The sequence below is a fragment of the Caretta caretta genome, chromosome 8 (assembly GCF_965140235.1).
Source record: "Caretta caretta isolate rCarCar2 chromosome 8, rCarCar1.hap1, whole genome shotgun sequence".
In the NCBI taxonomy this organism is placed as follows: Eukaryota; Metazoa; Chordata; order Testudines; family Cheloniidae; genus Caretta; species Caretta caretta.
This window is the reverse complement of record NC_134213.1, coordinates 102,487,917-102,509,814: the sequence shown is the minus strand read 5'-3', so window position 1 is coordinate 102,509,814 and position 21,898 is coordinate 102,487,917.

The window sequence follows — 21,898 nt, the reverse complement described above, 5'->3', positions numbered from 1 at the left end:
GGATTTCGAGTCTAAACTGGAGCTCCGGTGAAACAAAGTCACTTCTTATTTATCAAAGTTTGTCTCCAAACCCGAATCCCCCCCTAAAACGATGTGACCTATTTCAGGAACGGATTTACCATTGCAAACTCTCAGCTGGTTTCTTTACTCTGAAGCCTGGTTAAAAAGGAGGATGCATCTCTGAGGCGCGAAGATGGTGGGCGAGCAGTAAAATAATGGAGTGCTTTTGAACAGAAGGAGCAGCTTCTCTGAATGTAATGGTCACGCGTAGTTCCCAGGCAAGCCAACACAGCTCTAGGCAGCAGGCTTGATTGACAGCCCCGTAGCTGGATGCAGGATAGTGACTTGATGACTTTTTGCAACTGTCTGGAAAGTGGAGATAAGCGCACCACCGTTTTTATTATTCCAAGAGGCAGAAGCCTCGCCTTAGCAAGCAGTAACAAATACGGACATTCACGACTGGGATTAGGAACAAACTGCATTGGTGGGCGAGGGCCAGAGGCAGAGCCGAACTGGAGTAACTCGAAACCTCCACAGCTGTTTTCATTTTCCTCCCTTCAACACAGTCCCTGTGTGGCACTTCAGGGAGAATTATGAAAGTGGCGTGTAATTCAGAGAAGTAATGTCTTCCCCCCCCCCCCTCACCCCCCGCCCCGCAGTAATGAAAACTGCTGTGGTAGATCATTTTTGATTCAAGGGAAATATTAGATTCTATTTACTGCATGTTAGATAACAATAGATTTTAGCAAGTGCCTTGTTTTAAAGGCCTGCTGCCTTCAGCCCTCTCTCCCTCCCATCCAATCTGCTGCACGGTCAAACTGGGCCGCTTTTCATCCTGGTTTAAATCCCTAGGCTAAAAATCGTGCAAAGGGGCTTGAAAAACCCCCTAATGATTTGTATGGTGTTTGACTAGGCACCACTAGGTGTTTGATTAAAAAAAGAGAGCAATATACAATTAACATGGCACCCATTACGTGGCTTAAACGCTGGCTAGCTGATGGGTCTCAAAATGTAATTCTAAATGGGGAATCATCATTGAGCTCGGGTGTGTCTAGTGGGTTCCCGCAGGCATCAGTTCTTGGTAACCATTTGATGAATTACACGGAAGAAAACATAAAACCATCACTGACAAATTTTACAGCTGACACAAAATTTCAGGGAGCGGTAAATAATGAAGAGGACAGGTCACTGATACAGAGCATTCTGGATCATTTAGAGAGCTGGGTGCAATAGGTTTTAATATGGCTAAATGTAGATGTATACATCTGGGAACAGAACGTAGGTCATACTTACAGGATAGTGGACTGTATCCTGGGAAAAAGCAACTCTGAAAAAAACTTGGGGGTCATGGTGGATAATCAGCTGCACATGAACTCCTGGCACAACCCTGTGGTCACGGGGCTAATGCGATCCTGGGATGCATAAACAAGGGAATTTTGAGTAGGAGGAGAGAGGTTATTTGACCTCTGTATTCAGGACTGGCGCGACCACTGCGGGAATACTGCATCCAGTTCTGGTGTCCACAGTTCAAGGAGGATGTTGATAAATTGGAGAGTGTTCAGAGAAGAGCCACAAGAAGGATTAAAGGGTTAGAAAACCTGCTTTATAATGATAGCCGCAAGGAGCAAAATAAAGAGAAGGTTAAATGGGGACTTGATACAGTCTATAGGTATCAATATGGGGAACAAATATTTGAGAATGGGCTCTTTTCACTTTAGCAGAGAAAGGGATAAGAGGATCCACTGGCTGGAAGATGAAGCTAGACAAATTCAGACTGAAATTCACCTCCTTCACACGAGGTTTTTCAAAAGAAGGATCGATAGCCATCTGTCTTGGATGGTTTAGACACAACAAATCCTGCATCTTGGCAGGAGGTTAGACTAGATGACCCTTGAGGTCCCTTCTAACCCTATGATTTTTTTAACAATGATAGTAATTACCCATTAGAACAACTTACCAAATGTCTTGATAGGTTCTCCATCACTGGCAATTTTTAAATCCAGATTATATGTTGTTTTTTTCTGAAAGATCTGTTATACAGGAGATCAAATAAAGATGATCACAACCGTCCTTCTGGCCTTCTTGAAATACCTTAATAGAATTTAATAGGGGTGAAAACAGTATGGGTCTATAAGCTTTTAATAGGTTTCCATGGAAATTACTCCAGAAACAGTAGAGCCAGATCCTCTGATTTATGCAACTGATTTACCCCACCTGAGGATCTGTTCCACAAAAATGAATGAGAGAATTATGTCCTTTCGGTAGGCCAAATTCTCTGCCAGTATAACTCCTTTCACGGTATTCATTCCAGTAGAGTTTTGGCCTTATGTATGCTTTGAAGAGAGCTATGAAAGAAACTTTTTCCATTCCCATGCAAATATTTGAGACATCGAAAAATGTTCCCGTTCTGATTTGGGATGAAAAGTTGAAAGCTTAAAAATTTCTCAGGCCGAAAGTCTGAAAAAAAATATTTGGTTTGGATCAATCAAAACATTTAGTTTCGATAATTTCAAAATGCTTCATTTTGATTTTGACCGTTTTAATTTTTGAACACAATAATTAGTTCACTTTTCAAAACAAACAGTCGTAGTGAACTGGAAAAACTGGACTTTTCCATTTGGAAAAAAGTCAAAACAGAATATGTTGAGAATATTTAGACTTTTTCATCACCATTTTTTTTTTAGTCGAAAAATTCATCAAAACTGATTCTTTCCCATACAGAGTTTTAGTTTTGACGACTTGTCATTTTCTGGTGACAAAAGGTTTTGCTGAAAAAATCCTGACCGGCTCTAGTTTTGAACTATCTTGTAGCACTCTATGGCAAGGATGTAATTCTCCATTTAAACAAAAAACCATATAGAATCATACTAAACCATTACTAAATTGTAGAGTAATTTCCTCTAACAATTTCATGTTACTTTTATTTAACAAAAGATAATTAATTGAATGATTGGAAACAGCTACACCTGTATATTGATGCATGTATATCTGCCATCATAGACACATGAATTCAATGTCAAGTAGGTTAAAATGTTTTCTTTTATTGTCGAGCATTTATCGAGATTGCTACACAGAAGGTGTCTCCTGGTAGCTATGTGGTATGGATGCAGGGCAAGTTTCTAACATGATCAGCCTATGATGTCATGTTTGTGGACATGTAAATGTATTTCTTCTGTTGTAATAACCATTACAAAAATCACCACACCTGTGAGCGTAAAACAAGAGTCCTTGGGGTTTGATTCAGCTCTGCTGCAGCTAGGGAAGCAGAAATGGTTAAAGGTCGATCAGACTGTGGCTGCATGTCCCAGCTTTGTGCTGCTGATCAGCCTGCTGAACTTTGAGTTGTATATAAAGTAGCTACCTTTACTATATACAAACCAGTAATTAGTTTTAAAGGCTGTCCGTTTGCTTGTATAACTCTGGGGAGCTACTGCAGCTAAACAGAAAAGCATTATAAAACAAACTGTTATGAGCCGCACACAAATATAATATAGTAAAGATAAATAGCTAGGCAGCTGGTGTGCTGGGACTAGTGCTTGTCATTCTGACCAATATTGTCTCCTTGTTTCCTTGTACTCCCTCATGTGTCTGCATCCACCCGCTGTCTCTTGTCTTAGATTGCAAACTCTTTGGAGGCAGGGATCATTTTTTGTTCTGTATTTATACAGCGCCGAGCACAGTGGGATCCTGGACCGTGACTGGATAACTAACAAACATCAACTGTAATCCCCAATGGGAACTTGTCAAAGAGGCTGTCCCAGCAGGTCTGACACAGACAACAATGTCATGGCATTCCTTCTGAAGTCAGGTAGGGTTTTCCCTCAGTAAGGCTGCAAATTTGGTTTCCTAGCCTAGTGTATATGGCCTGATCCAAAGACCATTCAGGTCAATGGGAGTCTTTCCAGTGACTGGAATGAACTTTGGATCAGGCTGTAAATTGTTAAAATGAACAGGTAGTTATCATGAAAAAATTGTGTGTGTGTTGCACCTAAGTTAAATGTGCATTTCTCAGGCATGCAAGGGTAATTTTAACCAAAAGAATGAACAATGTTGATGTTTTCTGTTTAGCATTAACATTTCATAGAATATCAAGGTTGGAAGGGACCTCAGGAGGTCATCTAGTCCAACCCCCTGCTCAAAGCAGGGCTAATCCCCAATTTTTGCCCCAGATCCCTAAATAGCCCCTTCAAGGATTGAGCTTACAACCCTGGGTTTAGCAGGCCAATGCTCAACCACTGAGCTATCCCTCCCCCTGCGTTTCTCTCGCAGTGTAGGCAGGACCTTTGGAATAAAGCATCCATTGTAAACTAAGGCCCTGAGCTTGTGAATAATTACACATGTGCTTAACCTTAAGGATGTGAGTAGCCTAACTGACTTCAAGATAAGCAGGTACTTAAGTGTTTTATGGAATTAGGGCCTATAGTACAACAATGGCCCAAACCACTAGAGCTTACAATATGGTGCTTATGCAGCATTTTGGATCAATTCTGTAGCATATTTCATAAGGGACACTTTAATAATTGGAGAATTTCCTCCCATATCTTAAGACAATAAAGAAGGGATTTTTGTGTGGTGGCCTGTTCCTCCTCCTCTTGCCCATTTTTTATGACTGAGGAATCCTTTATTGTATGTGTAATAAAAGCTTGATGTGGGCTGCCATTTTTGAACATACTGTGTTGTTAAATACCAAATGTATCCATTTACACAAGCTGGACTGGGGTTGGAGTTGATCCTGAACCTGGCAAAAACAGCAAAATTGGGCAAAAGAAAGAGATTCTCAAGGGTTTTAATAGAAAAATTACTGGGAACAAATTTAGGCCCCGATCCTACAAGAGATAGATGTCAAAGGGGTACCATGGAGCTGCAGGCATCCACCCATACACAAATAGCCTCTTGCAGGACTGGTGCCTTCATTTTTCAGTTTAAACATTGTCCTGCCATGTTGTGAAATTAAATACAGCACCAGTGTGTTGATGTATGGAAATGTTAAACTGAGTATAAACAGAAAGTGAAACGGATAAGTCTTGTTTCTTTGTCCACATCGAATGAAGTGCAAAAAGTAAACAAACAGCACAAGTGATGAAAAATAAATTATATACATATAATACATTTACAGTTTTCATTGTTAATGAGCTAATAGGTTGTGCCTTAGAGATGGAAAGGATGGTCAAGTGATTAGGGTACTAGTTTGGGACTCTGGAGACCCAGGTTTGATTCCTTGCTCCTCTATAGACTTCATGTGTGTCCTTGAATAAATCACACAGTCTTTATGTGCCTCAGTTTCCCATCAGTAAATTGGGGATACTAGCCCTTTCCTAACTCATAGAGGTGTTTTGAGGGTACATTCATTCAAGATTATGAGGCACTCAGTTATTATGGTAATAGGATTACATTAAGTACCAAAGATACTCAAGCAAGGAAATTAAATTTAAAACAATGCTGACAGTGTCCCTTTAATATAATATACATAGCACTTGCATAATGTTTGATAGGCCCGATCCTCAGTATTGACTTCAGTGGCCTTTGGATCAGGTCTCTGAATGAGATGGAAAAAATGAAGATACGGCCCCACTAGAAATCTCTACTTTCTGCCCACGGAATGTGATCAAAAACTTTCACTGAGAACAATAAGATACCAGGATAAATAGAGACTGCTGTGGCTCCCTCATTTCTGCAGAAATACTTGGAAGCAACAATCAGATAAAGGAGATCAAGAACTGATGGGAAATAATGAGAAGCTGTAAAGGAGGGCTATTTACCTGGGCCAAGGGGTGGTGCCCTGCTATAACGAGTGCTATTTCTGTTTGGAGAACGAGGATGATCAGCATAACTGCAATTCAATCTCATCTGCCATTAGGCACATAACAAAGTCTGCAGGTTTCACGGTGGAAAAAGGATCCTTTGGGCATTTTTCTTGAGACTGCCCTACCAACAGCTCTTTTTACAGCAGCACCTCAGAGGTCATTGCTCTTGCTGCCAGCCATTCTACAGTTAGAGAGAGAAAAAAAGAAAGGGCCTGATTCTCCTCTCACATGCAGCAGTGTAAATTGGGACTGCCGAAGCCGATGGAGTTACACTGGGGTCAATGAGACCAGAATAGAGCCCAGTATGGTGGAACTATAGAAATGGTCTAATTTTAAATGGGGCAAATGAGAAGCACTCTGGTCTAGTGGATACGGCACGAGACTGGGAGTCGGGAGGCCTGGAATATGTTCCTGACTCGCTGTGGGATTGCACATCGGTGTCTCTGTTTGTCCTCCTACCCTTTATCTGTCTCGTCTATTTAGAGTCAGACTGTGAGCTTTCGGAAGCAGGGACTGTCTCGTACTGTGTGTCTGTACTAGGTGGGACTGCTAGGTGTTACCATACCACAAATCATACTGACATATAGGCTACATGCTCCATTCTTTACCCCATTGATCCCTATTTAAGCTACCAGTACACTGTATATAGAGGGTCTGCGCCTGTTCCCGCTGGTGTCAGGGGGAGTTTTACGGCTGTTGTAAGTGGAAGCAGGGCCAGGTCCACAGAATAACATTGGATTCCAGAGAGTGAGTTAAGGACACAGAGGCAACCTCTCTGACAATATACCTATTGTTGTATCATGTTACTCACATCACATCACAGGCAAACGTTATAAAGAGTACAGTGCGTGTGCAGGAGATCCTTCAGAGAACATAAATATTGTGGTCACTTAGTGAGGGGTTTCTTTTTTTGTTGTCGTTTAAAGACAGTCCACATTATGTGCTGAATGTTTTTAAAATTAAACCAGTATTTATCCAGAGGTGGCCAAAAATGTATCTGAAAAAACCACCTCCGATTACTTTTGACCTCTCTAACGCTAATAATCTGCTTAAACTTCTTTAAACCATCTTAAAGAAACCAGACTCACCACTGCTGACAACTCACATACCTAGTTTTTAATGTGGTGTTATTTTAAACGGCTGAGTTTATAAACCTCTGAAGATTGAGGTTTGTAATAGAAATGCTGACAGATCCTTAACACTCCATCCCATAATAACAAAGTTTCAAAACGAGTGGGGGCTGGGGACATAGCTGCTCATATTCTTGTGTTGAATTTTTTTCCTCTTTATTGACTTAACTGATGTAGCCAGATAAATGGCTTTCCTGTGAATTCGTCTTGAGTGCCAAATCAAGATGGCAGATCCGAGACATTTAGTAAGAGAAAGTATGTTATGCATCAGGTGTGGATTGATTCCACAAGTCTCCTGTGAACATCTCCCTCCTTAACAACTATGTACCACTTACTTAACCTCCTTTCTTCTAATTGGGGAGGGCACTTAAAGGCTAGAATTGGCCAAATACAGATGCGAGTCTGTCTCCAGTTCATACTAAGTCTGTTCAGAGAGGAAGAACCATGCAGATATATATATTTTTAACAAATATCTTGCAAAACCAAGCTCCAGGAATGAGCCTCAATGACAATAGGATGGATTCTGATGGATTCCGGTGTATGAAGCAATGGGTCTAACCCTTTGTGGCTATAAATTAACTTCAATGGAGCTATGTTGACTTGCACCAGCTGAGGGTCTGGCCCAAAGTGTGTAAAATAGGGTATCATAAAAATATGCCTGAATATTGTGGTAATAGTCATGAAAAACTGCATATCAGGGTGGACTGGCTTTTTGTGTTCACTGTCCACGTAAAACATTCCTTATGTAATTCCTGGTTGATGGTTTTTCCCCCTCCTATTTGGATAGTAAAACTCCATGGGGAGAAAATGCCGAGTAAGATTTACGTCCTCAGAAGTCAATATGTTAATTTGTGCTGTGCAGTAGAGAGGCGATGTTGCCATATCATCATTAAATTAAGATGTTCAGGCCAGATGAGGAATCTTGATAACAAGCTTTATTGCACAAAGGGTTTCAGTTTTTGATTAGCCTCATAGACATAGCAAATGGAGCTCGGTGGGCTACCGTCAAGATAAAATGTTTCTGTGGCCTCGAGTTTTTCTCTCTTTCTGATTGTTGATGTGTTTGATCTTCGCACTGTGTTATCTACCCTTATTGTTTGAGTTCTCAGGTTAAGGACACCCAATTTTCCTAGAAAAGTTCAGACTATATAGAAACAATTCTGTCTGCATGGTATATTTGTTATGTCTATTCCTTCCTCCTTTGTTCTCTTTTCTAGAGCACTCATGAAAGAAGGGAAATTGTGTGTGGTATTTTTTAAGAGTTCATCTGGTTTTGCCTCTTTCCCCCCCATTTGAATTAATATTATCTTCTTTTATCCCGTGTGTACCCCAAATTTCCATTGACTTCAGTGTGGGAAACTTGAGAAGGAGCATGCTGGTACTGCATCCTTAACTTGGAATGATTTTCTTCACATCCTATCTTCTATCCCATACTCAGCACTGAAGTCAATGGAAGATTGGTCTAAATGAAGAGGAAAGGATCTGACCCTCTGATATCCCAGAAAGTTATGACTCTCTGGGCCAAATCATGATTTGATATCAGTGTAACTCAAAAGTGATTCCCTTACCTCAGTGGCGTTACTCTGGATTTACATTGGTGTAACAGTGATCATAATCGGGCCCTGTGAGGTAGGAATAAGCATGGATAGTAGAATTACCTTTCAGCAACAAGAACCTTTGCTCTAGTACAAAAAGCCATAGTAATGAAAGAAGAGAAAGATTTGAAAAAGTAAGAAGCATTGCTTCTAAATAGGGGGCCAGAACCTTAAATGGGGTAAATCACCAGGACTTCATTGACTTCAATGGAACTAGGCAGTTTTACAGCAGCAGAGTATCTGGCCTGGAATATTTGCAATGGTTTCCGTGAGGCATCAGACACTCTTTAGCATAGGGATTTTTTTGTTTGCTTGCTTTGGATATTATGGTGGAGGGAGTGAACTAAGAGAAAGAAGACACTGAGGACAGTAACAACAACAAAGAGGGTTAATTTAGATCATCCTCCTACCCACAAGGAAAAACACAGCAGTTATCAGGCAAGATTATTAAAACCATAACACTGGCCAAAAGGGCTATAAAACTATAAATCAAAGCCAGTTAAATGTAAGTGTTTCCTTTAAAACAAGCATCTAGACATGAACGAGCACGGAACTTGTTTTCCCGCAAAATTCTGTTATCATCATGACTGTTGGGGTCTGATGCCAAGTTCATAATTTTAAGCATCCTGTTCGTAATTTTGCTGAGTTTTCAACATTAGTACTGGTATTTTGGATTATGTCTCTGGCTTCAGTTGCTACATTCAACCAGCTGGGGTTACTGTGTATGTGTGTGTGGTCAAATTTACCGTGAACCGATTAGGATATTAAACAAAATGAAATAAACATGTAAAACTAAAAACCTTCCAGGAGTTGAGGTTTACTTCTATCGAAAGATTACAGCTGGAAAATATAACGTAAAATTAAATTCATTCCTAATAGCAGGATTTTTTTTTATCACCACTATTTTATTTTCAAAGAAAATAAGTAGAAATCTGCTTTATGTGTAAGTTCCTGTGTCTATAATGAAAATATTCCACAATGGAAATATTTATTTTTAGGAATTATATCACCACATAGATTTGGGTTTTCTGACATTTTGTTAAACATTCCAAGAGATGCAGAGAAAAAGAGAGAGAGAAGGATTTTCTTGCTTTTTCTTCTGTTTTGTACCCAAAAAAAAAAAAAAGAAAAGGAAAAAAAGTTTCAAATGGTCTAAATCAACAGAGATCTGAGGATGACCTGAGCTAGTCGATCTAATCTGTTCTGTTCTGTCTCATTTCTTAGAGATGTCAGGAAATTATTTTCTTTTTCCCGCAATATTTTTTACAAAAATAAAATACTTCAATTTTTATTGAAAATGTTGAGGTTTTTGTAAAAACAACAACAACAAAACCCAAACAAACCCCCAAACTTGAACCTTGAAAATATTTTTGCTTTGCGTTACTGAAAACAAAGTTTTTCGCTTGCTAAAAACTGAAAACATTTTGTTTTTCACTGACCAGAAACTGATTTTGTTTCTTTTCAGTGTTTGGAATATCCGTTTTCAACAAAACCTCAACATTTTTCAAGAAAAATTGAATTTTTGGGGGAAAATTTCAATTTGGTTGAAAAGTCAGTTTCCACTGGATTTTTTTTATCAGCTCATCCATCCACCCATTCGTCCGTCTATCCATCTACATATGTGTCCCTCATCACTGTCCCTGAGCACCTCCACAAATTAAAAATGAAGAATGGTTAAAATTGTCTAAAAAATCCTGGGTCCCGATTCTCTTGCCATACGGTGAGTAACTTCCACTGAAAACTATTCTAGTGGAAGATACTGCATCTCGTGGTAAGAGAATTTTCTATTTTATGAGCCAAATCCTGGTCTCCCACTGGTGTAAATCAGGAATAATTTCATTGAGCTGAATGGATTTACATCAGGGTAAATGATATTGGAATCTGACTCTATATCTTTATTTTGATCTTACAGTGAATACACTATGTACAAAATCATAAAAACTGGAAACAAGTTAAACCAGATTGCTCCTCAACAGAGGCCTAAATTACAAGATAATCAGATCTCTAGTAAGAAAACAAATTGGCACACAGAGTACAAAAATACGGGGTAATATTGACAATAAAAAAACTGGGCTGGGTAAAGGAAATAAACTAAGAAAGGTCTCCATAGGATTGGAAGGTTCTAATGTGACACACTGTGAAATAACAATGGTACAAGTTCCTCCGTGTGAAGCAACTAGCAAGTGCATGTTGATTAGCTGTTTTTCAGCCCCGTCCTGTATGTGGTATATCTTGTTACAGGTTTAAAAAATTGCAAATATTAAACTTTGCTATAATGACGTGATGCAAAATTGGGATCTGGTTTCGGTGATGTAGCCGCAGGTGTAGGAATAGTCAAAACAGTTAGGTGTCCCCTCACAGAAGACTTGCCAGACTTTTGTGTTCTGAGACCATTATCTTAATTCCAAGAGATTCTGCACATCTGCTTTCCAGATTCAGGATATAGGCACTGGATCGGGACTCAGGACACCTGGATTATTTCTTGCCACTGAATGGCTATGTGACCTTGGGCAAGTCATGTCACTTCACTTCTTTGTACCTCTGCTCACAGATGCCGATTTTCTTCTTTCGGGGTGGGTGCTCCCCTCCTGCTCCGCCCCAAGGTCCTGCCCCCACTCCGCCCCTTCTCCCAAGGCCCCACCCTTGCTCCTCCTCTTCCCACCCCTGCTCCACCTCCGCTCTGCCCCCTCCCTGCAGCTCCTCCCACCCACCGCTGAACAGCTGTTCGGCAGGTGGTTGGTGGGGGCTGAGCACTCAATATTTTTTTTCTGTGGGTGCTCCAGCCCCAGAGCATCCATAAAGTCAGCACCTATGCCTCTGCTTCCCTTCCTATCTTGTTTATTTAGATTTCAAGCTCTATAGTCTCTCTCTGTGATAATATACAGCACCTAGCACAATGGTACTCTCACCTACTTGGGGCTTCAAAATTCTACTGTAATACAAGCAATAAATAAGTAACAATCAAACTTTGGGTGTAGCAATTAATAGTTGTATAGTATGAACCAGTTCACACAACACCCCTGCATGTGTTCACAAGGGTAGCAGTGAAAATGTCTTAGAAATATGGTTATACTTATCAAGTCTAGTCTTCCTTGGCTTTGCTGAATGACATGTTCAATGTGTTGAATCTTTAACAAATTGTCCATTATCCAGAATGTTAATTAGGCATTAAAGTTAAAGTTGTGCACTGGATGGACGTTCTGTTTCACGAAGGATTTTGAAATTTGGCTTCATTTGAGATCAGACGTGAGGTGAAGTGAAAACTGGAAAATTCCACCCAGAATTTCATGCTGGGTTGCTCAAAATATTTCAGTTTGGCCCCAATCTTTTCATTTTGACTTTTGTCTTTTAGAATTTGTGTAATTTGTATATTGTAAGATATAGTATAGTACAAAACAAAAACCCTTGGAAACAAAAAGTCGTTTGAAACAAAAAATGGAAACATTTTCTGAAAATATTGAAACAGAACATTTTGACATTGTTGGGCCTTTTTTCTTAGATTTCTTCTGAAATGAAATTCCAGAAAAATCAACCCAATTTAGTGAAGCATTGGAACCACATATTCTGATGGAATTTGGCTTTGTTACATTTCTCTGATCAGCTCTAATTGCACACAAATAATTAAAACATTCTGGCTAAAAATTCCTTAGGAGTCTTCTTGCAAATGTCTTTTCATGGTTGTGAACAACCTCTATTTTAGCAGGAAAAAAGGTGTCTGGAGTTGCTTTTACTAACTTCGTACTTGATATGAGTGTTCTTCTTTTGCTTGGCATGGATGATCCCATTACAGTTAATGGTGCTTGTATCTTTTGGTTTTCAAATATAATTTCCATTTTGCTGCTTTAAAAATCTTCAGCCTGTTCCCCAGCCCGTATAAAATGGCATAGCTCCATTGATTTTCAAGGATCATAGCCAATTTGCACTAGCTAGGGATCTGGCCCAAGTGTTTTGACCTGGAAGATCAGAGACTGTTGACATTACAGCAGTCATGGAGATGATTTCCTAGGGCATCTCAAAACAAGTTTCAGTACCTGGCAGGTGGTCTTCAACATTTATGTCTATATATACATGGAGTAAGTTAGTTAGAAAATCAGTACAGACTAGACCTACCCACCACTGGAATCTTGCAGCACATGGATAGTTTTAATTATTTAATGGCTTCTTTCAAGGGCTACAGCATTTTCAGCCTCTGGTACAAACAGTATTTTCAGTTCTCCAATAGCTGCTTCCTAGGACTGGTGGTTTTCCAAAGATATGCACCCATCTGTTCAGTCCCTGATTTTTTGTCCCGAATCTCCCACTTTAATCACACCTGTATGAAGGGTTACCTGCATTAATTTTGGGGGGAAGAAGCAGTTTTCCCAGCACTTATAAATGAGCCATCTTGGCCTCGAGTTGCCACCAAATGGGTGGGGAGAATGCCTTTGGTTCTGATCTTCTGGTTTCTGTTTTTATCAACGTGGAGTTCCTCCTTTATTCTCACACCTAAACGGAGATTAGGATACAATTAGCCAGTTTTAATCCTGACTCAATCTCTCTCTCTCTCTCTCTCTCTCTCTCTCTCACACACACACACACACGCACACACAGGTTGTTGGGTTTTTTTAATTGATTAATAGATTTTAAAACCAGAAGGGACCATTAGATCATTTAGTCTGACCACCTGTATAGCACAAACCATACAATTTCAGCCAGTTACTTGTGTATTGACGACAATTACATACGTCTTCCAGAAAAGCATCCAGTCTTGATTTGAAGACATCAAGGGATGGAGACTCCATTGGTCGTTTGTTCCCATGGTGAATCACTCTCACTGTTTAAAATGTGTGCCTTATTTCTTTGGATTTATCTGGTTTTAACTTCTAGCCTTTGGTTTTTGTTTTGCCTTTCTCCTCTAGCCTAAAGAGCCCTTTAGTACCTGATATTTTTTCCTCATGAAGGTACTTATTACACTGTAATCAAGTCCTCTTCATCCTCTTATTGATATGCTTAGCAGATTGAGCTCCTTAAATCTCTCTCTGCAAGGCATTTTCACTAGCTCTTGCATCATTTTAGGTACACTATTTTCTGCTCATCCCCACAGGAATTAATACCTCAGTATAAGAATTTGGGGCCGGTAAAAGCAGGGCCGGCTCTAGCTTTTTTCCTGCCCCAAGCTCTGAGAGCACAACTGTCCAAGCAACAACGAAAACCAAAAACAAGTTTTTTTTGCCGCCTCTGGAATTGGGCCGCCCCAAGCATGTGCTTGCTATGCTGGTGCCTAGAGCCGGTCCTGGGTAAAAGAAGAGGGCGAGGATAAAGTTGCACCCAAAACTACTGAGCCTTGAATTGGGGAACTTAATGTCTTTGTAGAGGGCCCCCTATTCTATCCTGCTTTGCCTACCTCACCCTATCTCTGTGACAGGATGCGTTAGGTTTCCCTGTCAGATATACTCTCACATGAAGAGGGGGGAGTATTTCTGGTTCATTTATGGATGCTCTTTATATAAAAATATTCATCGATGAAATTCACAAATGGAAAAATAAATGAGTAAAGTAAAGTTTTACCATGTTTTAAGGGATGAGCCAACTTATTTGGAGAAAAGTGAAATCTGATCCAGTCCTTCGACCCCAAACCTGAATTCAACCTACGCATGAGCATTTCTCAGGTTGAATTGAAACATGCTTAATTAGTTTTTATTTTCAGTGTTGTCACACTTCTCTGCTGCTTGGTATTAGCCATGGCCAGAAATGGAAATACTGTAATAAAAGCCAGTTTTATTCTTTGCAGTATTTCCAGCACAGATGGACCCAGGGATGTTTTGGAAATTAGAGCTAGTTGAAAAACTGAATTTTTTCATTAAAATTTTTTCAAATATTTTAGTGAACAAATTTCCATCAACAAATTTTGACCAGCTCTATTGAAAGTCTCTCAAGAAAGCTTGATGTCATGAAATTTCCAGACTAAAGAGGGCTGGATAAATTTGGATAGGCTGGATGCTTAGCCAACCCTCTAAATCATAAAAGGTTCACAACTCATTACGAAGTTTGAGTACTGACAGCGTGACTCTGTGAAATGTTTGCAACCAAACCTGAAACCCGATGAAGCTGGGTTGTGATTTCAGTGTAAACTCAGACCAGGTGCACAGGAAGGTCAGCAGATGTTGGCAAAATGTTTGAACTAACCTGAGTCGATTTATGGTTTCACACTGAAACACTGCAAGTTTAACTCTAATGGCCGTACATGGACTCAAAGCAAAGCAGAGGAAGTTTGCTTTAAGCGTTTGGTCTTGGTCAAAGCTGAAGCGAACAGTGAAACTCAGGGTGGTTCAAAGCATTTAAATCAAAGCTGAAGAAGAAATTTGATTTTGCTCAGCTGTCATATTGATTCCTTTTATATCACACATTCACCAATCCTGTAAAGGTCCTTGGCTTTATAGAGAGGATTAAGGAGTGAGAACTCTGTTATAAGTCCCAAATGTTCCTTTTTGTTTTAATATACCAACTGTTATTTTCTATCTGGATATGTCTATTGATAGCATATTTAGATTTCCCCATTACATATGCAGTGTTCAGTAGGCCAACTGGTTCTAGTGGGACCAGGAGTTGGAATTAGGTGCTCTAACCTTCCCATTGGAATACATTATCTGTATAAGTGATAATGCAATAATATTAATGTCATGCAGAGATGGGTCCACACCAATAATTTCAGATCCAGATATATAAACTTATGTTTTGATTTTTTTTTCCTACCTCAGGTTCTAGACTTTCTGACAAAACACTGTCCCATAGCAGTAAGTGAAAGGTCTCCACCAACATAACCCTCCCGCCCAGCTTTTCACCAAAAAAATATAACAAAACATCTCCAGCCCCAATTAAACCTCTGTCCAACAGCCCTTCCCAGTTATTCATTCAGATAGGCAGGCTTGGAAGCAGAGCTGGGCGGGAAAATGTTTTTCCCATTCTGTGAGATTTTTTTGAAAAAATTTCCTCTCCCAAATTGGAAAGAAAAGTCAAAAACTTGAAAAATGGTGTGAACTGGGAGAAAAAAATGGATTGGGTCAATCAAAACATTTCATTTTGATAATTTTTAAATGGTTTGTTATAATTTTGACCTTTGTTTCCATTTTTGCATTTATTTTACTATACATTATTTTAAATTTCAAAACGAAGTCGATTTAAACCAACCAACAAGACTTTGCTGTTTAGAAAATATTGAAACATCCTGTTTCAATAATTCCGGAAATATTTTTTTTTCAAAATAAGAAACTTGTTGAAACTGACCCTTTCTTCGGAATAATTTTGGTCCCAATGAGTTGGCATTTTTCATTTAAAAAAACCAATGGTTAGTTGAAAAATTGCTGACCAGCTCTATTTGGAAACATACCTGAATGATAAACAGATGGGGTTCAGCCCATGAAAAAGACATCAGCCCAACATTCAGATCAGAAGCTAGATACATATCTCAGCTCTACCTCAATATGAGGGTGCCCGAATCCAGGGTTCTGATTAGGGCCTATCTTTAGTTTCATATTTTTAATATTCAGTTTAAATGCAGTGGGTTTGATCCTCTGTTCTGGTTGAGTTGTGCTTTATGCCGCTCCTATGCTGATTGAAGATGAACCCACGGTATTGTTCTGGCAGCAAAGAATTGCTGGGCATAAGGACTCCCTAGCCATGTGCTCTTTGTTCCAAGCATGCCCCTTGCTTTGGGGGCTAATGGGGGTGGTGTGAGAGGGGCTACAGCCACTTTACACCAGCTAGGATTGTGGAGCACAGCAACAAGGGTTAGCTATGAACTGTTCCACTTAATTGCTAATTTTTCTTCATCCAGTTTAATGTCATTCTCTATTTTCAAATCATTTGAATGCCATGCCACTCAAAAAATGAAGAGACTGAGTTATTCTTTTTCACAAAAAGCGTTTTTTAAATTTTTTTTATTTATTCAATTGAAATTTGCTGCAGGGAAAGAAACCCATTTTTCAACCAGTTATAGCGAGATCTAAGCTTTTAAAAGTTTTTATTTTCAAGGAAGCTGGAAATGCAAGGGATGGATTGTATCTCTGTCCTTCATCATTGTCCCTTCTCCACAAGGACAGCTGTAGTGCCTGATCATCTTCTTGTCTGAAGAACACACTCCTAAAAAAGATGACGGGTACAATTCAGCTCAGACATTGGAATAAAGTATTGTGACAGGGTTGGGCCAGATGGCTACAGGAGTGTGACAGAAGGCAGATATATTAGCCCCAGGTTAAGTAGGTCCCTTTTCCCAGGGTAAGGTAACAGGGAAGGTGCCAGAACAATCAGGAACTTTCTGGAAACAATTAAGGCAGACAGGCTGATTAGAACACCTGCAACCAATCAAGAAGCTGCTAGAATCAATTAAGGCAGGCTAATCAGGGCGCCTGGGTTTAAAAAGGCTCTCACTCCAGTTAATGAGATGTGTGTAAGGAGCTGGGAGTGAGAGGATGTGCTGCTGGAGGACTGAGGAGTACAAGCGTTAACAAACAACAGGAGGAATGTCCTGTGGTGAGAACAAAGAAGGTGCGGGGAGGAGGCCATGGGGAAGTAGCCCAGGGAATTGTAACTGTTGCACAGCTGTTCCAGAAGGCACTCTACACAGCTGCAGTCCACAGGGCCCTGGGCTGAAACCCGGGGTAGAGGGTGGGCCCGGGTTCCCCCCAAACCTCCCAACTCCTGATCCAACACAGGAGGCTCCACCGGAGGGGAAGGTCTCTAGGTTGTTCCCCGACCCACATGGTGGATCAGCAGAGACTGCGGGGATTGTTCTTACTCTTTTTTCCCGATGCTGGCCAGTGATGAGGTTGTCTGAGTGAGCGGCAGATATGAGCCACGAAAGTGGTCAAACTGAGGGCTACTGTGAATCTCTGAGGCGAGCAAAATCTGCCAATAAGCTCAGGACCCACCAAGGTAGAGGAGGAACTTTATCACAGTATATAGCCCTTTTCACGGCTGAATATTAAAAGGATAGTGGAATCAAGGACCTTGAAAATCAATTCAGTGTTTACATTAGACAAAATAGTCTTCAACTGGGCAATGATTCCAACACTAGTTATTGTTACCTAGCATTAGTTCAGATGAGATTCATTCCTTGCCTTTCATATTGCTGTGTTTATCGATGCACAAACACCAAATATCTGATTTTCAGTTGTGCCAAGGCCCCCTTTGTACTGCTCTGGCAGTGTCAGAGGGGGATGGGAATGACGCCTAAGAAAACTGCCTGCACAGAGGGACTCCCGGGCTAGAGTAGACCTGATGTAAGGGAAGTTCTTGCCCCCAGCCACCATGCTAAGGGGCATGTCAGCTGGAGTGGATGTTCTTTGACTCCCAGGGCTCATAAGCGGCCATGGGAAACAGTACACATTAAGGTAACAATGAGATTGCTCTAAAGGGGGACGTCTACACTGCAGCTGCGAGAGAGCCTCCCCTGGGTAGATAGACTCACACTAGTGGGGTTTGAACTAGCATGCTAAAAATAGCAATGTGGATGGTCCAGCTTGGGCAGAAGCTCAGACTCTCAAGCCCACCCGACCCCCTAAGCTTCAGAGCCCAAGCTGGAACATCCACATTGCTGCGTTATGGACGCTAGCTTGAGCTACGCTAGACTAGCTTGAGCCGGATAGTGCCGCTCTGTTTAGCTGGGCTGGGAGGTTCTCTCCCAGCTGCAGGGCAGACCTGCCCATTTATGTTTCTAAGGGCAGGCGAAGCTGTGAAGAACCTCAATGTATGAGGAGTGCACAGGTATCTTAAAATCAGCTTTGCTCCTACTAAAAGGTATTTGTGGTTCCATGTCCCCAAGGACTGCTTGGGATTTGGGAATTTTCGGCCAGAGTGATTTTCTGACAGCAAATGTGGTTTCCACAAAATCAAAAATATTCCAAGAGAACATTTTAATTTGGCTGAACACTTTCAATTTTCTGTCAGGAAAAGTGACACAACATATTTTATTTCAGGTTGGTTCGACTCCAGTCGAAACATTGTGGAGTGTTGACCTGACCCAACATGTATTTTTGAGTCAGTTCAGCATGGTGCATTGCCTCCTGGGAGCTGTAGTTCAAGCAGCCATTCTCTCTTATGGACTGGGCGCTCTGGCAGGGCTACGTCTCCTGCGATGCAGTGCAGTCTATCCTCTAACTGGGTGTATCATGGGAGTCACATCATCAGCAACTTAGTCTCGCCAGGGAGCCTGGCCCATGGAGGAGAATGCACCAAGCAACCTAAACTACAGCTTCCAGGAGGCAATGGGCCACCATAGGGAAATCTGGTTTCATGTTGAACTGACTCAAAAAGCTTCAAAACATTTCAATTTGGGAAAATCTAAATGTCTTGCTTCAGCTGAAAATTGAGTTGAAACCAAATGCTCTGGCGTTTCTGAATTGAACATTTTTCGAAGCGTTTCATTCTCTGACAAAAATATTGATGTTTAAACTTTTCTTCCCAATTCAGGATGAAAACAAATGTTGAAATATCAGCATTTCCTGGGGGCTGGTAATTCCTATTTTTGGCTCAGCTCTGCTTCTTTGTGTTTGTGCGTGGGGAAGAACCACTGGCAAAGAGCTCCAGGGAGGTTTTATTTTAATTTTTCAGAGCCAGAAGTAGGATTGTGGTTCTGGATGGAGGGCCATAGGTTTTTTTATCTGAGAAATATCAGGGGATAGCTGTGTTAGTCTGTATCCACAAAAACAACAAGGAGTCTGGTGGCACCTTAAAGACTAACAGATATATTTGAGCATAAGCTTTCGTGGGTAAAAACCCCACTTCTTCAGATGCATGGAGTGAAAGTTACAGATGCAGACATAAATATACTGACACATGAAGAGAAGGGAGTTACCTCACAAGTGGAGAACCAGTGCTGACAGGGCCAACTGGATTCGGATGAATGTAGTCCACTCCCAACAATAGATGAGGAGGTGTCAATTTCAGGAGAGGCAAAACTGCTTTTGTAATGAGCCAGCCACTCCCAGGCCCTATTCAAGCCCAAATGAATGGTGTTAAATTTGCAAATTAATTTTAGTTCTGCTGTTTCTCTTTGAAGTCTTTGTTAGTCTCTAAGGTGCCATAAGTACGCCTCGTTCTTTTTGCTGATGCAGAGTAACACGGGTACCACTCTGAAACCTATGATCTTTGAAGTCTGTTTCTGAAGTTTTTTTTTGTTGAAGTATGGCTACTTTCAAATCTGTTATAGAATGTCCAGGAAGACTGAAGTATTCTCCTGCTGGCTTTTGTATGTTTCCGTTCCTGACGTCTGATTTGTGTCCATTTATTCTTTTACATAGGGACTGTCTGGTTTGGCCAATGTACATGGCAGAGGGGCATTGCTGGCACATGATGGCATATCTCACATTGGTAGACGTGCAGGTGAATGAGCCTCTGATGGTGTGGCTGATGTGGTTGGGTCCTCTGATGGTGTCACTAGAGTAGATATGGGGACAGAATAGGCAACGAGGTTTGCTACAGGGATTGGTTCCTGGGTTAGTGTTTCTGTGCTGTGGTGTGTAGTCGCTGGTGAAAACGTCTCCGAAATGGATTGAGGCCCACCTCTGTTGTCATCAGCACCCGTCCAGAAGGGTTACATATGTACAGTATAAATAAACAAGTTACACTAACAAAATACCCAAAGTCCACCTTGCTGATTTCTCCTCCAATGGGAAGCTGACCTACAAGGCCCCCAAATTGGGAGCTTCTTGGTTGAGGGGTGACACCATTCTTCCTTCTGATCAGAGGGTTAATCACCAGTATTGGGGAAATCTTACTGGTTTTGAAAGCAGCATATGAAAGAGATGGAGGCTTTCCTTAAATAATAAGTATGTATACATTTACATTTAGCCATATTACAATGAATATTGTTGACTTGTGCCCACCAAACAATCCAGATTGATCTGTATCAATGATCTGTCCTCTTCATTATTTATCACTCCCCCAATTTTTGTGCCATGTGCAAACTTTATCAATAATGATTTTATGTTTTCTTTGTGGTCATTGATAAAAATGTTAAATAACATAGGGTCAAGAACTGATCCCTGTAGTACCCCACTGGAAACACACCCACTCAATGCTAATTCCCTGGTTACATTTGCATTTTGAGATCTATCAGTTAGCCAGTTTTTAATCCATTTAATGTGTGCCATGTTAATTTTATATCATTCTAGTCTTCTAAACAAATTATCCTGCAGTACTAAGTCAAATGCCTTAGAGAAATCCTACCTTTATCAGCCACACTTGTACTATCATCAATAAAAGATATCAAGTCCTTGGCTTCCAATCTCTTCTTGCAACAATGCCCAGTATCAGATGTACAGCTAGCTCAATTTTTATGCTCCTAATTTCTTCACTCCATCCTCCAATCATTTACTTGTGAGTTCAGGAGGAGTACAGTATATATTAATAATATGCACAGTATGATGCTATACAGATTTTTCCAGCATCAATTACACCAGGTGGAAAAGGAATTGCTCCTCAGCACCTCATGCCTCAGCTCTCATTGTAAAACACTCCTTAGTGGCTTCATGCAGCCATGTCCACCGTAGCATAAATAAATTTGTTAGTCTCTAAGGTGCCACAAGTACTCCTCATTCTTTTTGCTGATACAGACTGACACGGCTGCCCCTCTGAAACGTAGCATTTGTGGCATCAAGCCATCTTGTGGACACTGCATATATTACCAGGAAGCACTGAGGAAGGAGGAAGTAGGCTAGAGAGCTCTAGGTCAAGTCTAAAAAACATTCAGAAGCCCCAGTATTCTCCTTATCTTCCTTCTTTTAATGGAGCAGTTTTTCCAAGGAATTACCACGCTTTTCCCTTTGATTTCAAGAGATGGACATTTGCTTATGTTACTGCTTGGCCTCGCTGCTGTAATAAACCCAAGCTTGTTCTTGCCACTTGCTGAATTTATTTGGCAGCGCTCACACCTCTTAATTTCACTAGTAGATTGGGATGGAACGTTTATAAAAGGGCAATAAAAGCGAATAGATTATTGCTCCCAGACAAAATTCTTTAAGTCATTTAAGTGAGAAGGGATCCAGAAACTGGCTGAAGCGCGGCGGGCATCTGCTAAAATCATTATCACTGAGTAAAAATGATCTGTAAATTTCCATTTTTGCATCAGTAGCTGCAGTGTAACATGGGCTGCGAAGCCATTTTTCCACTGATTAGGAAGTCTAACAGCTGTTCCATCTCGCCCCACACTCTGCTTATCCCTCCCTGTAGCTTTTTCTGCTGACTCGTGCAATAGATGCTGAAACATGTATGGTACATCCCAAGCCTGGTGATTTTTTTTGTGCGTGGCTATGAACCCATGACGGCTCTGCCCAAGGATGAATTACCTTAAATCAGCATGATCTTTTATCATGCTTGATTTGTTTCTTAGCTG